The sequence below is a fragment of the Schistosoma haematobium genome, chromosome 3 (genome assembly GCF_000699445.3).
Source record: "Schistosoma haematobium chromosome 3, whole genome shotgun sequence".
NCBI lineage: Eukaryota > Metazoa > Platyhelminthes > Trematoda > Strigeidida > Schistosomatidae > Schistosoma > Schistosoma haematobium.
The window spans coordinates 5,760,764-5,767,733 of NC_067198.1; positions in this window are offsets into that span (position 1 = coordinate 5,760,764).

Consider the following 6,970-nt stretch of genomic DNA (forward strand, 5'->3'; position numbering starts at 1 on the left):
TGGATAGTGGCTAGCAGTGGAATCCAGTATGACGCGCGTTTCGTCCTGTTTGGGACTCGTCAGCTGCATGTTCCTGCATCTCAGAGTTGATGTTCACTCTGGGACTCGAACCCAGTACCCTTTGCTTCGAAAGTCATCGCGTTATCCACTCAGCTACTGAGTCCTGACAGCCACTTGCTATATATCTTATATTTGAACAAAACTATCCCTAATTTTTCTAGTCATCAAGCATTTACGAAGCCTGTTAAAAGATTAGGGATCAGTGGTTTCCCGAGATCGTGTATTAATGATAAGTGCACTAAGAAACTACGGCAATAATTATATTCTGTAGAAAAACCCAACATCTTCATTTAACATTAGAATTAGTTAGTAGTTTATATGGTGATAAAGATTAAAAAAAGTTGGATGGCAGGAGCGTTGTTTCCATTAGAAATCAATACGATTCAACAATCAACTTTAAGTTCGAAAGACTTAGTAGATTGAAATAAACAAAAATAAATGTTATATTATCCAATTTTAGGTGGAGTCTATAGTCTCAAACTGAACGACATCTATAATAGCAGTATTTCCGTTAGATCTCCCCTATAAGCTTATTACATTTTTATGCAAAGCAATAAATTCACTCGTTTATATCATTGATTAGACTAATCGTCAAGATAAGTCTCTACGACACCATTGATAGGTTGACTGTATAACTATCAGTTAAGATTAATTAATTAAGTTGCATTATGGTCAAAAATTGAAAGACCATATGATTCTATATCATGTTTATGAATAATGATAATGGTAAAATGTGAATAAGGTGAGGTGTCAAGTCAGCTGAACAAAAAACAATCATTGATAATTCACATGAGTAACGGTCTTATTAACTTGATACTCTCAATTTTGAAACTGTTTTCATACTAAATAATCCTAAAGTGTTAGTTACTACTTTGAAGAATGTTTTGATTAGTGTTTGTTGAAATGAGAAATTGATGTTTCAGTTAGTAACAATTAATCACTGGTTCAATAATGTCAATAATCGGAAAGTCACATTATCCAATATGTAAATGAGAAGTAGTTATGGTACTGTGATGTATGTATATATATATCATATGATGATATGAATCAGAACATTACAGTTATAAATAAATGACATAAGTGAACCTCTGAAATTCACAGAGTGAAGTGTAAGCTCTTGAGGATTCTGTTTGCTTGTTTGGTCTTAGCTTTGTTGTTTCAGTCAAGTGATAAATGGGATTAAAGTTTTTTGAGTCATTTCGGTTCATAGTATTGTAAAATGATGAGAGGAATCTTGTAAATGTTAGTGTTGTCCGCTTATAATCTGAAGAGTTTTGTTTCGGAAATATCATTGCTTGAAAAATCACAAAAAAGTATTCAACTAAGTTGAATTCGTTGTGAAATTGATGAATGTATTTGCTGTACTTCGAATAGTCACTAATTGGTTCTCGGATTAAAGAAGATAAATAGTAATCTAAAACGTGACTTTGTCCACCGATTCGCAATCTCGTAATTAGGTTTTAATTGAAATCATGAACCGGTCTGTGTTAGACTATCGTTGAAAACCTGGAGGCACTGGACGATCGTTTCGGCTTTGTATTGGACTCCTTAGCGGTGCGCATCCACGATCTCAAAAGTGGGACTCGAACACAGGACATTCGAACCCGCGTGAATGCCTAAAATCATGACCACTAGTCCGGGATCAAACTGTACAGAACTTTAATTTCAACCAATTCATGCAACCATCTACTTTCTTTAGTGTGTAACTGTCCAGTGCTTCTAGGTTTACCATGGTGGTATATCTTCAATTGACTCATGAATTCAACTGTTAAAAATTACTAAAATATCCACAAAATCCCTCTCTGACTAAAATCTATGTCTGTAAACAGTAATACGTAATCTAACCGTTGAATTCATGAGTCGATTTACGCTAGACCACCAATGAAAACCTGTCAGCACTAGACGTCTATTTCTTGTTAGTATAGGGCTCCTCAGTAAGGAGCATTTTAGTGAAGACGTGACCAGTGGAGTCCAATCCGTGTCGACTGCGAGATAGTTGTCCACCTCAGATAAATAGTCGCGAAAGATCATGGATTGATTGAAATTATAAATAACATCATAGGATGCCGGTTCAGTGGTCATTCATAGTTTGGATGCAAACCCATGTTCCTCTTGGAACTTTTTAGGGTGTCCATACGTACGTAGTAAATTATGAATAAGTTTTCGGACATTTTTTTCCCATTGTGATAGAAATTGCCCAGTGAACCCTTATAACTCTTTTCAGTAGGCTCTTATCTTCGCTATTGTTTTTTGTAAGTACAAATGTATCATTCATATAGCAACAAAAAATTCTCATTTGCCTGTTACATCTTTCAGGGCCCATTTTCTAATTGTTCTAGAAGAAGATCAGTTAGGAAGTGTCCTTATGGTGATCGTAGCAACACCGGTGCATTATCTACAGAGTTCTTTATGAAACAAAAACTGTATATTCCTCGCACTTTTGAATGATTATTCTTTTGGGGTAGAGAGAGAGATGTTGATTACCATTGCTCGATTTTATAAATCACTTAATACGAAATTAAGTGTTTCTCTGACAAGTACGTTTATAAATAAATGAAATATATCAATTTATTTCATGAATTAACCGTTCGCATTCCAATCACTGATTCTATAGACAAATTTAAAACTATCTTTGACTTTGCGCTATCGTACTTCTTTGTGTGATGACTTCAGAAGTTCAACGAGCCATTTCACAGTTGTGTATTAAGGTGAATTGACCACATCTAGAACTAGTCGAATATGTTAATTAGTTTTACATACTTTTTGTACAGGATTAGCTTAAAGTGTCACCGTACCTGTGGGTCTATTCAAGAGTACTGTTATATTTGAACCTCAGATTTCCAAGTTAGATAAATGACAGTCTTAAAAATCACTTCTAGAGACAATGTAAGCAAATTAAATTGTTATACAAACATTATGTCATAGTAATCTCGTATTTGTTACTCTGGTTATATCCAAAATCAGAAGCAAAGAGGTTCGAAGATATATTTCATAGGTTATCAATATATCAAGAAGTGATTGATCTAAACTGGCTAGCTGTTGCAGGAGAAGTTGAGCACGGTGTTCCCCTTTTGTGATCTGATGTGGATGCATGACCGAGCGCCTTCAACTAGGTGAAACCATTTAAAACGAATATGGTCAGCATCCAATGTCGAAAACTTATAGAGCTACTGATTTATCATAGTCTTAAACATAGATTGAATGATTAAAACAATCAACGTAAATGAATTAAGCATAAATTATATTGTTTAAAACATATACAATCTTAAACACATTTCAGTGTTGAAAAATAGAAAGAACCAAGGTTTAATGGATAACATCATTAGTTAATTATAGTCATATTTACCAAAATGTAAGTTGGAAGGTTTAGTTAGATATTCAACTTATTCAAGAAGTTCTTCATGTATATTCGTAACGTGAATACAAATAATGTTTCATCATGATCATCCATATGATTATTCTTTAATGCAATTACTCGTACCTGGGATAATAAACGTTATTTAAAATGATATTTATGACAGTTGGTTAGATAAGTTTACGAATGTATATATGAATATAAATGACTCGAACTTAGACAAAGAGAAAACAGGTAAGTATTCATTAGCTAGAAAGGGTATCAAACTAAGGATCTCAAATAATATATAAGAACATGTAGCTTCTAGATCATTTAGTTGATATGCAATGGTATATATGTCTAACATTTATTATTTGATAGCGTTGCCCATTCACCCTCCATTATCTTCAAAAGATAACTGATAGTAAGTTAACGGCTTCTTTATTTAGATTACCTGTTTAGATAACTGTAAATTGTATCAGTCTTGAGTGCTGTTAGAGGTATGAAAGAAATTATCACTTCCTGGTTGCCCACACCATGGAAGAGTTCTTCTGGAAGTGCCTGAAAAGGAAATTGGGTTAGGGGTGGTTTTAGTGACCTGAGAGTGTGACCACAGTGCCTAAGGGACAGCTGCTTGAGGTCGGTCACACACGACCCTTTTGTGAGTAATTTTCATGTTAGACCTTACCATCGGAGACGGATATCCGTGGGTTAAGGCGAGGTGTGCATTGTTAGGGTCAACGTTTTCTAATCCCACCCCTCCTTGTGGGAAGGCAGCATCGCTTTTATGCTGGTCGACTGAAGGGAACACCTTGCCGCCGTCAAACCTCTGTACAGTCACCAGTATGACTTCGCCTTCGAACCTTGAGATTGCTACCTTTAGTCTTACCATCCTTCAACTGACCTCTCTGGTATGATAGGACCTTGAGGAATGATTGTTTCAGCCAGTATAACTCGATCGGTTCATCACGGCAGGCAAACTCGACCACCATGTCAAGGTAGCAGCAACGGTCGGGTAAACTGTATATACTTCATATAAATGATATTTGAATGTAGTAAGTCATTTCACATTGAATGTAGTTTAAGTTTTATGGAACTTTTTATAGAGAAATTATACTCACATGCGTTATAATCTTTCCAATTATATCATTTATTGAAACAATGATAAATAGATTATTCGTAATAGGGATAGATTATCTTCAAATCAAATAGTGTATTTCAATGAATAATACAAACAGCTCAAAATCTTTGTTGTCTTAACTAATATTACGTGAATCTATGTGTTATTGGTAAAATATCATCCATTAATACATGTTCACTTGCTGTCAAAAACTTAACTAACTTTCACTTTGGTGTGATACCTTAATTAACAACTAACGACATAGATCATATATCTCTTTGACTTTAAACACATCTACGGTAAATATCTACATCACAATCAAAACAAGATCTTTTCCTGATGAGATATAAGTACTGTGAAATTTCTATCAATAACTACTTTTTTCGTATATATTTTTAGATCAAATGATGGTCATTTGTCTCCAGAAAGCGTCATCACATTTACTTTGATCTGTTTATGATTGATTGACCACTGGGTGTTGATCAATCTCATGAATGTCAGATCCTTCTTAGTGCAGATCATATCATATCGACCAAGTTGCAATATGGCCACTAGTCTAGGTAATTCTGCATTGCGTGCACTATGTTGAGTTAAGATGGTGGTTGGAAGTAGTCAACAAGAAACACAATGTTGAGTCACCTAGATTGATGGCCACATTGCAGTTTGGTCGATAGGATTCGATCTACACTCAGAAGGACTTGAGACACATGACACTGATCACCACCTAGTAATCAGTCAATTGTAAATACATCTCACTCCTACAGGAGGTCAGGGTAACGACTCCGTCTGGGAAGCTGTGTGGTACGGAATCAAATCCGTCAAGGAGCATCAGTTCCCTCAAGATTACAGGTACACTTTGCTGACGAGTGTCAAGTAGCACAAAGCCTATGTCCAGAGTTTCCTGTTGACTACCTCCAACCACCATCTTGCTTTGACCTGTCTTTCTAAACAATGGTCAACGAACTAAACATAAAGTTGTTTTCTAGTCACATGTTATCGAAAGTAGAACAGAATTGTTCACAACTCGACAGTGTGATTTAAATACATCCACAAAAGTGATAGATTTTAAATCATATACATCATGATCAAAAATCTGTCTAAATATAATAGAACTGATAATCTTTGGAGTTAATCAACGGGTATCGTAATTAACTATTTACATTTTCAGTACTCAAATGTTACCATTCAATTAAGTCATTGATCAACTACAAGTTGACATAAGTCATAATGTTGAAAAAGCTAAATCATCTTGATGAGGTATAGAATGCTAAGACTTTTGATTATATCCCATTTTCATGTCTATTAAAGATCATTTGACATAGTGTCTGTTTCATACGTATTCGTGTTCACATGAAGGATTGTGATGTGATGTAAAATATACAGTATGATTGTATGACATAAATTATGAAATGATCCCATTCAGTTCTTCTTTTATAAGTTCAATTAGATAATTGACATTGAAACCGACATGAATACTTTTCAGTTGAGTGAAATACTTTAGTGAAGTAGGTATACTCAAATTTGTACATCATTCATAAATGAACATAATATATGCAATTGTTTCTTTCTTTTTAACTAAATGTGCACAATATCGATTTCTAGAGAAAAGTCAATGACAACGTTACTATATATACAAATGTGATCTCTCTCTGTCTCTCTCTCGCAACTTTTCATTTTATCATTTCACAAACAAAACTATTGAGAACTTCAACCAAAATGACTATTCTCATTTACCTGATATAAGCCCGTTTTTCTCTAGATTTTTCAGAAAAATAAAACAATGTAGAGTATGATGCTTGATTTTCATAATTAGAAATATCTGAATAAATCATTCTGAAAGAAATTTTTATTTTATGACAGCTGATATTATGTTTCACTGAATTTGAGTTGAGGTCATTTAATTTATTCTAATTAGTGGATTAGTTGAAGTTAGACATTAACAGCGTTGGATGTCGGTCGATTCAGTGGTCTAAAGGTTAAGCGTTCGTGCGCGAGACTGATAGGTCCTGGGTTCGACTCTCGCGTGGCAGGATCGTGGATGAGCACTGCAGAGGAGTCCCATACTAGGATGAAACGGCTGTTCAGTGCGTCCAAGTATCTGGTACGTGAATCGATCACATTGGCATAGGTGTATACACTCTTTGTCTTCTCTTCAGCTGTAAGATTAAAATTGCTTTATATCTTTCTTTCTACGAACTAGTTTTTTCTTCCTGTATTATACCCTTATATGCAATCTTTCTTTTATATATTACTATCATTGATGTGACTACTATGAATTCGGTGTTCATCTTGCTGTGCTAATGAGGTATAGCGAATTGGACCGATAGATATATGTGCCTGGTCCTACGTTATAGCTGACTGACTGGTACATGATTTACAATTAAATAAAAAGAACTAAAACATAGGTTAGATAATACTTTATTCAATATAATATACAGAATATACTTCGCATTCCA